The sequence below is a fragment of the Salvia splendens genome, chromosome 4 (genome assembly GCF_004379255.2).
Source record: "Salvia splendens isolate huo1 chromosome 4, SspV2, whole genome shotgun sequence".
In the NCBI taxonomy this organism is placed as follows: domain Eukaryota; kingdom Viridiplantae; phylum Streptophyta; class Magnoliopsida; order Lamiales; family Lamiaceae; genus Salvia; species Salvia splendens.
In genome coordinates, this window is record NC_056035.1 from 29,751,447 (window position 1) to 29,758,146 (window position 6,700).

Below are 6,700 nucleotides of genomic sequence, written 5' to 3' on the forward strand. Positions count from 1 at the left end.
ACGTATTGTAGATATATGTGTTATTTTGATGGAATATAAAATAACATCTGCCTCTTAGATAACAATATGATGACTTGTAAAATAATTTTGTAAATATAGTAGCAGTAATAATAATGTTTTATTTAATTTGTAAAATATTGTTGCAGATATATCTAAGGAGTATATATTGATATTTTTCCAAAAAAATAAAAATAAAGAATGATGTTGAATTTTAATTTCAAGTAGGGGTGCAAATTTAGTTCTCGGGTTTCGGGTATACCCGATCCCGACTCAATACCCGACGGGTTTTGGGTACCCGAAACTCGAAATTATGGGTTCAGGTACGGGTTTGGATAGTTAATGCTAGGATTTTTTGGGTTTAAGGTACCCGAAACCCGTATTAGGGTACCCTACTAATACCCGATTAAACCCGATTAATTATATATTTGTGATAAATATTTTTATTTTTATAAAGGACCTACGGCCCGTATGGTAAATTTATGTAATCACAGTTAGATTTATGAATGTTTTTAGTATACTGCAACCCAATTTAGGGTTGCTTTGACATTTTATTGTTCTATTATCTTGTCACGACCGCGCCTTGCTAAGGATAACATTGCTCGGTAAATCGTGACTAGGGGAGGGGATTAAGAAGAGGGGATTGAAAGGGGGTGAAAGAAATACTATAAGACCAAAAAGTACTTCTTAATAATACAAATGAGGTTCACAAGACAACGAAAGAATCATGAAATTTCAAAGAGTGTTTAACATAAGTCACTCGTTACTAACCATTGTTCTTATGATCCATCTAGTACATAATATTACAATAGTGCACAACGGAAGGAGTTGTAAACACATGGCCATATGTATGAAGACATATGCCACGAAAATCCTACAAAAGAGATGAGACGACCACCAACTCCACCCAACCACCATTTCATCACTGCTCAACCTGCACATTTAGAAATATATGTAGGGCTGAGTACATGGTACTCAGTGGACACCTTGCCTAAGGTTACACATATATAAGAAAAATCATCATCATCATCATCATCATCATCATCATCATGCCATCACCCTAACACTCAGAGGTTTTTCTTAAAGGCCCGAGCTTACTAAGTTCATTTTCATAAAGTTTGTCTGATCAGACCAAGTTCATTCCAGTAATCCGCCATATCTGATAGCTCATTATGTGTCGGGAAGGTGGCCACCTTCCACGATCACATTGACCGTCCAACCCTTACGATGACACACGGTCAATTCCTTTGTGTACACTAACTCGAATAGGATCTTGGTCCTATAGGAGTCCAAATTTGTTTCCTTCCTTCCTTCATCCATTCATTCATTTGACATCGCCAAACAAATAGGCATCATAAAACAAAATCATTTATGGCACGATAATATTTGAAAAAAAGTAAGTGCGATTTTATCAAACAAAAGATCATTTCATATATACTTGATCATTGTATCCACACTTAATGTGTTGGATATAAAGTTCTCCTCAAAGCTTCCAAATAAAACTCTATAGAAGCTCGACCTCGGAAATCAAACTCTATGAACACGCCCTTCTTAAAAGAGGATATTGATTCCATTGTCTGAAGAAGAAACCTAAGGTGCATGACAAGCAATAATCCTACATGGGTATGCATCCTATGTTCGAGGTTCCAACAAAATAATTTCATTCTGTCAAAACTTATTGATCTCTATTTTAAAAGTAATTAATCATTTGGTCACTCCAAATAATTTAATTACAGAACAACAAAAAAAATCATTAAAACCAACAAAATTCAATGCTTGAACTCATACTTAAATTAAACTAGGTATAAAAATAAATAAAAAAAGGCCCAAACATTTCTATTTAATAAATTCTAAAGAAATTGCCCAACAAAAGAAAAGGAAGAGCCCAAGTATTCATTAATAATTATGCCCAAAGATGAACCCAAAACTCAAATTAAATCTCACGCCTAACTCTCTCTTTTTCTCGGCCGGTCTTGGCGTCGCTGGCGAGCGACAGTCTCAATTCTCTTTCTTTCTCTTTTCTCTCTCCTCCCATTTCTCCTCTCTGCCTCACGCCCTCCCTTTCTCTGCCATAGTTCTCGACCTCCGGCGTCGATCTCCGTTCCAGGTAAAACTTCTCGTCTCTTGATAAGGCCCATTTCATGCATCAGTTTAGGGGTAAAATGTACGCTACTTAATCGGTTTTATCGCGCAAGGCAAGTGTTAAATGTGCAGAAATGCCGCTTGACCAAGGCAACAAGGCCAAACTGATCAAGCAAGTACAATAGGCGAAAAAGGCCAGAAAGCGGGGGAGTTGATCAAGGGGATAATCAAGCAGTCAAGGAGGGGACCACTGGCTTCCAGAAGAAGGACATGTGAGGCAATGAGCTGGATGGTGCGCATCATTCTGTTATCAAGGACAACGTTCTAGAAGGGGACACGTACTGATATATGAGACGCAAGGACGGAGCTGAGTTATGAATCTGTTACTGAAAAGAGTCGTCATTCTAGAAGGAAAGCACGTAGGAATCGATGAGTCGCCCACTCTTAGCGTGAGCGAATATTCCCTGCCAAGATCGTTATCCAGCTGGAGGTCGTTGCCGAGCTTATAAATAGAGGATGTGCCACCACAAAAAAGAAAATCGAATCTTTTACTTTCCGTCTTTAGTTTAGTTAGTTCTCTAGTTTAGTCCAGTCCTCTAGATAGTTTAGATAAAGTAATGCTTAGTCAGAGAAAAGGGCGACCGAAGGGAGCGCTACAGAACACTCTATATCTGTCAGCGTTGTCTCAAGTTTCCTGCCGATGATCTTTTCGGTTTACTTGCTTTCATATTTTCCGAAGTGTTAGCTTAGTTTAATTTCAAGTTGCTTTATAGTTAAAGTTTCGAGCTTTTTGTATTTCGGATGTTCGCTGCACTCGTTTGGATTCTGAATATAAAATCGAAGTTGTTCTGTTTTCGTCATCATGTTTACTGTTCTAAGTAGTTAATTTTCATTACAGTCTGAAATTCAATTGACCCAGTAGTTAAAATTCCCTTGAGCAAGTAGTTAGTTACTTTTCTGTCTAAAGTAAAATCAGTAGTTAAAAACTCCCAAAGTTAAAGCGTGGTAGCAGCCAAACCCCTATTCACTACTCACACACTTGATACACGAGCTTCTCTGTGGGATCGACCCCGAACTTGCTGCTCTACTGTTAAAGTAGTGCAAAATTGGGAGTTTATAAATTACACTGGTGGCGTGCGTGGGATCGACCCCGAACTTGCTGCTCTACTGTTAAAGTAGTGCAAAATTGGGAGTTTATAAATTACACTGGTGGGGTGCGAGAGTGAGAGCAACTTGATCAAGTAGCAACGACATTAGCTAGCTGATCCATCCGCTTCAGTTATCTCTTCCATATAACTTGAATCAAAGAAACCCGCAAGTCGCATCCGCAGGTCCGCTATCTCTCTTTCTTCCTTTTCTTTCTTATTGCACATACAACATATGTACATGCTACACGGACATACACGCTCACATTTCTCTCCGGTTAAAACAGGCACCGAGCTCGCCGACGCACGAGTCCAGCTGCTGGTCCGGGGCGTCGCCGGACAGCGGCTGTGAGGGCAGAGACGTGCGTGCTGTGCGTGTGTGGCTGCCGTGACGGCAGCAGCAGCGGGCTGCCCTGGACGATGCAGCGGTGGCGCCATTTGGTAGCTCGGTGCTCATCGATGTACTCTTACAAGCTAAGTCCTCATTTCCATCTCATGCTCGTTATTAACTTAGCTAAAAGGGTTCATAGTTCTTGATTGCTTAGGTAAAGAATATATATATAGTTCTTGGCTATTTGCATAAGAAAGTTTGTTTTAGAAATTTGATCACGAGCATGATAGTTTCCTAAGTTCACGGCATATACAAAAGATGGTGTTTGACATGGGAATTTCTAAATGTTCATGCTTTGAATGTTGTATGAAAATGGCTATGAAGCAAAAGAATTATTGGGAGAATCTACCTTGACGAAAAGAAGAAATGAATGCGGTGATGAGAGACTTCATCTCCTTTGCTTGAAAATTTTCTAAATCCTCACTTGAAGAAAAATATTGATGGTAGTGTTTTTGTGGTGGAACAAAAGAAGCAGAGGTGGAGTAGGTGTAGTATTTATAGAGGAAATGGGTGGTTGGAAAAACATGGTCATGACCTATGGACAATCATACATTGTCCATAGGTTATGGACTTTTTGCCAAATAAGGCAAGTTGTCATTTCAATCATTCACTATACCATAAATGGCAAGCATATTACATCTTGTCACCTAAAATGACAGCTATCAAGTATGACCGTCGTTTGGAAACCGTGTGCCGTCGTTTGAGAATCGTGCATGATGTGATGTGATTTCGTCAAAAGTATCATCTTGATTTGATGTCATAAAGTGTATTTAACACGTGTTCTATTCTTTCGTGTAGGTATCGGGAGCGCAAGAACGCGATTATCAAGCAAGATCCGGAGGGCATGAAACGGGGCTGCTCGGGACTGCCCGGAGTAAGCATGCGCGGCTGCCCGGTGTGCGCGTTTCGGTGCATGGCTCTCGCGGAGTTAGAAGTTGTGTCGTTATTTTTATTCTAGTATTGAACTCGATGTAAAACGTTTTTGAACTTCCATTTGTAATCCGGTCTTCTCAAACGGACTATAAGAAAATTAAATACTTTAACAGAACTATTTTCATTCACCACTTGGCCCATACTTCAAACATAATATTCGATCAGAATGCGTGATAACAAGGATTAGGTGTGAATAATATACTAACAAGTCGGTATTATAAAAGACTTAGGAAATAAAAAAGGGCGGGTGTTACATATCTAAAGATGTGTTCTGTTTTATTTAAACATCACGCTGCATTATTTATGTTCTTATTTGTTATTTTTTAATACATAGTTATGCTTTCTCCATTTTATTTACATATTTATTTAAAATCTTAAAAATTTATTATAATCTCTTTTGAGTTTCAAATTATGCTGAAAATTTCTTTATATTAAAATTGAGTAATGTTTATTTGTCTAATATCATAGAATCATAATCTAGGGAAAGCTAAAGCATTAAAATTGAAATTTAAACTTTTAATAATAATCAATAAATAGTAGTATTGTGTTATTTTTAATCATTTCTATTCTCACCACAATATAATTTATATAAATAGAATAAATTTAAAATAAAATAATTTCAGGTTTATGGGTACCGATTAGTGGGGTTCGGGTATTAGGGTATCCGAATTCACACACGGGCCGTGTATTGGGTAATATATTTTTGAGATTTCGGGTTCGGGTACCCGAATTTTCGGGTTTGGATACCCGCGGATACCTGAATTTGCAGGCCTAATTTCAAGTGCTCCAAAATCCAAAAAATAGTAGTAATATATGCTCCAAAATCCAAAAAATAGTAGTAATATATTTCGAGGTCTGCTGTAAACCAAGAAAGAATCAATGTGGCAAGTGAGTGGGAAAATCCAAAAAAATTGAAATGAGAGTCATGAGACTATTCTTTCATGATTTCAAGACATGGAGATGCAACGAAAATAGTTATCTTTGGCGTCTCGCAAAAATTGTAAAGTAATTACATATTGAATATTTTAATACTCCCTCCATTCCCATTTAAATATCCACATTTACTCAGTATGAGTTTTAAGAAAATGTAAAGGAAAGTGAGTTAAAACAATTAGATTAGTTCCTTTCAACTTGGCAGTAGGAATTCGTATGTATTTCTAGAATTCATGGACCAAATCCGCTCCTAAATTGTTGGCATCAAAAAGAGATCGAAAAAATTAGCAATAAACTTAGTTTGTTACAAATTGTTAGCAACGGATTAGCAACACACTCAATCCGCTCTAAAATTGTTGGCACTAAATAAGCATCGAAAACTTTAGTAACATACTCAGTTGGCTACTATTTATTACCAACGAATTAGCAACAAGCTCGCCCCTAATAGTGATAATTTTTTTTAAATCACCAATTGGTATTCCGCTACTAAGTTCAAGTTACACATTATTGTTTCAAATATCCTTTTGCTTATCCAGTTCAAAAAACAGCTTACAACAAACCAACAAATTATTAAATAAATAACATCAATTCGTAGAAAAAATAATACTCCCTCCGTCCCATTAAATATGCAACATTTGCTTTTCGGCACGGGATTTTATGTAGTGTTGTTTTGTGAGTTAATGAAGAGAGAGTAAAGTAAGAGAGAAGAAAAAGTAGAGAGAGTATTGTTTCCATTTTTAGAAACGTTTCATTTTTAATTAGACAGACCAAAAAGGAAAACGTTTCATTTCTAATGGGACAGAGGGAGTAATTGATAAACTAATAATGTATTTTAAAAAAAACATGAAGTCTGTTACCGTTATGAGTTTAAATTGTAATAGACTGTAAATTAAAAAGTAGATGTCAATCTCCTAATTCTGCAGAATCATCATGACTAGATTGAGCCATAGAGTGACTTGAGTGCTGGGACTGCTGGGGCATGCACTGGTCCATCCTTTCTTTTATCATTTTCACTTCGTCTTCTAGTTTCATTCGCATCTCGTGCTCTGCATTGAAATTCTGTTTCATCTCAGATTGTCACTGACAGTCTACTTGCTGGCTCGTCCCTGTTGTAGTGTGAGCCGACAAACTCTCCACGAGGTTTGGTCCAAGGTCTCCCCTTCCAACCCATCAATCTCTTCTTTTTGAGACGGACTCTTATAACTTCATTGATAAATAT

At 37.3% G+C, this 6,700-nt stretch overlaps 1 long non-coding RNA gene across 1 annotated transcript; it reads right to left on the reverse strand.

The window, feature by feature from the left end:
* Positions 1 to 665: 665 nt before the first annotated feature.
* On the reverse strand, positions 666 to 4,064 carry LOC121800466. The gene is made up of 2 exons (XR_006050514.1): positions 3,965 to 4,064; positions 666 to 931 (listed from the first exon to the last, which is right to left on the reverse strand). It is a non-coding gene; the product is annotated as an uncharacterized LOC121800466 (long non-coding RNA).
* Between the last annotated feature and the right edge of the window lie 2,636 nt (positions 4,065 to 6,700).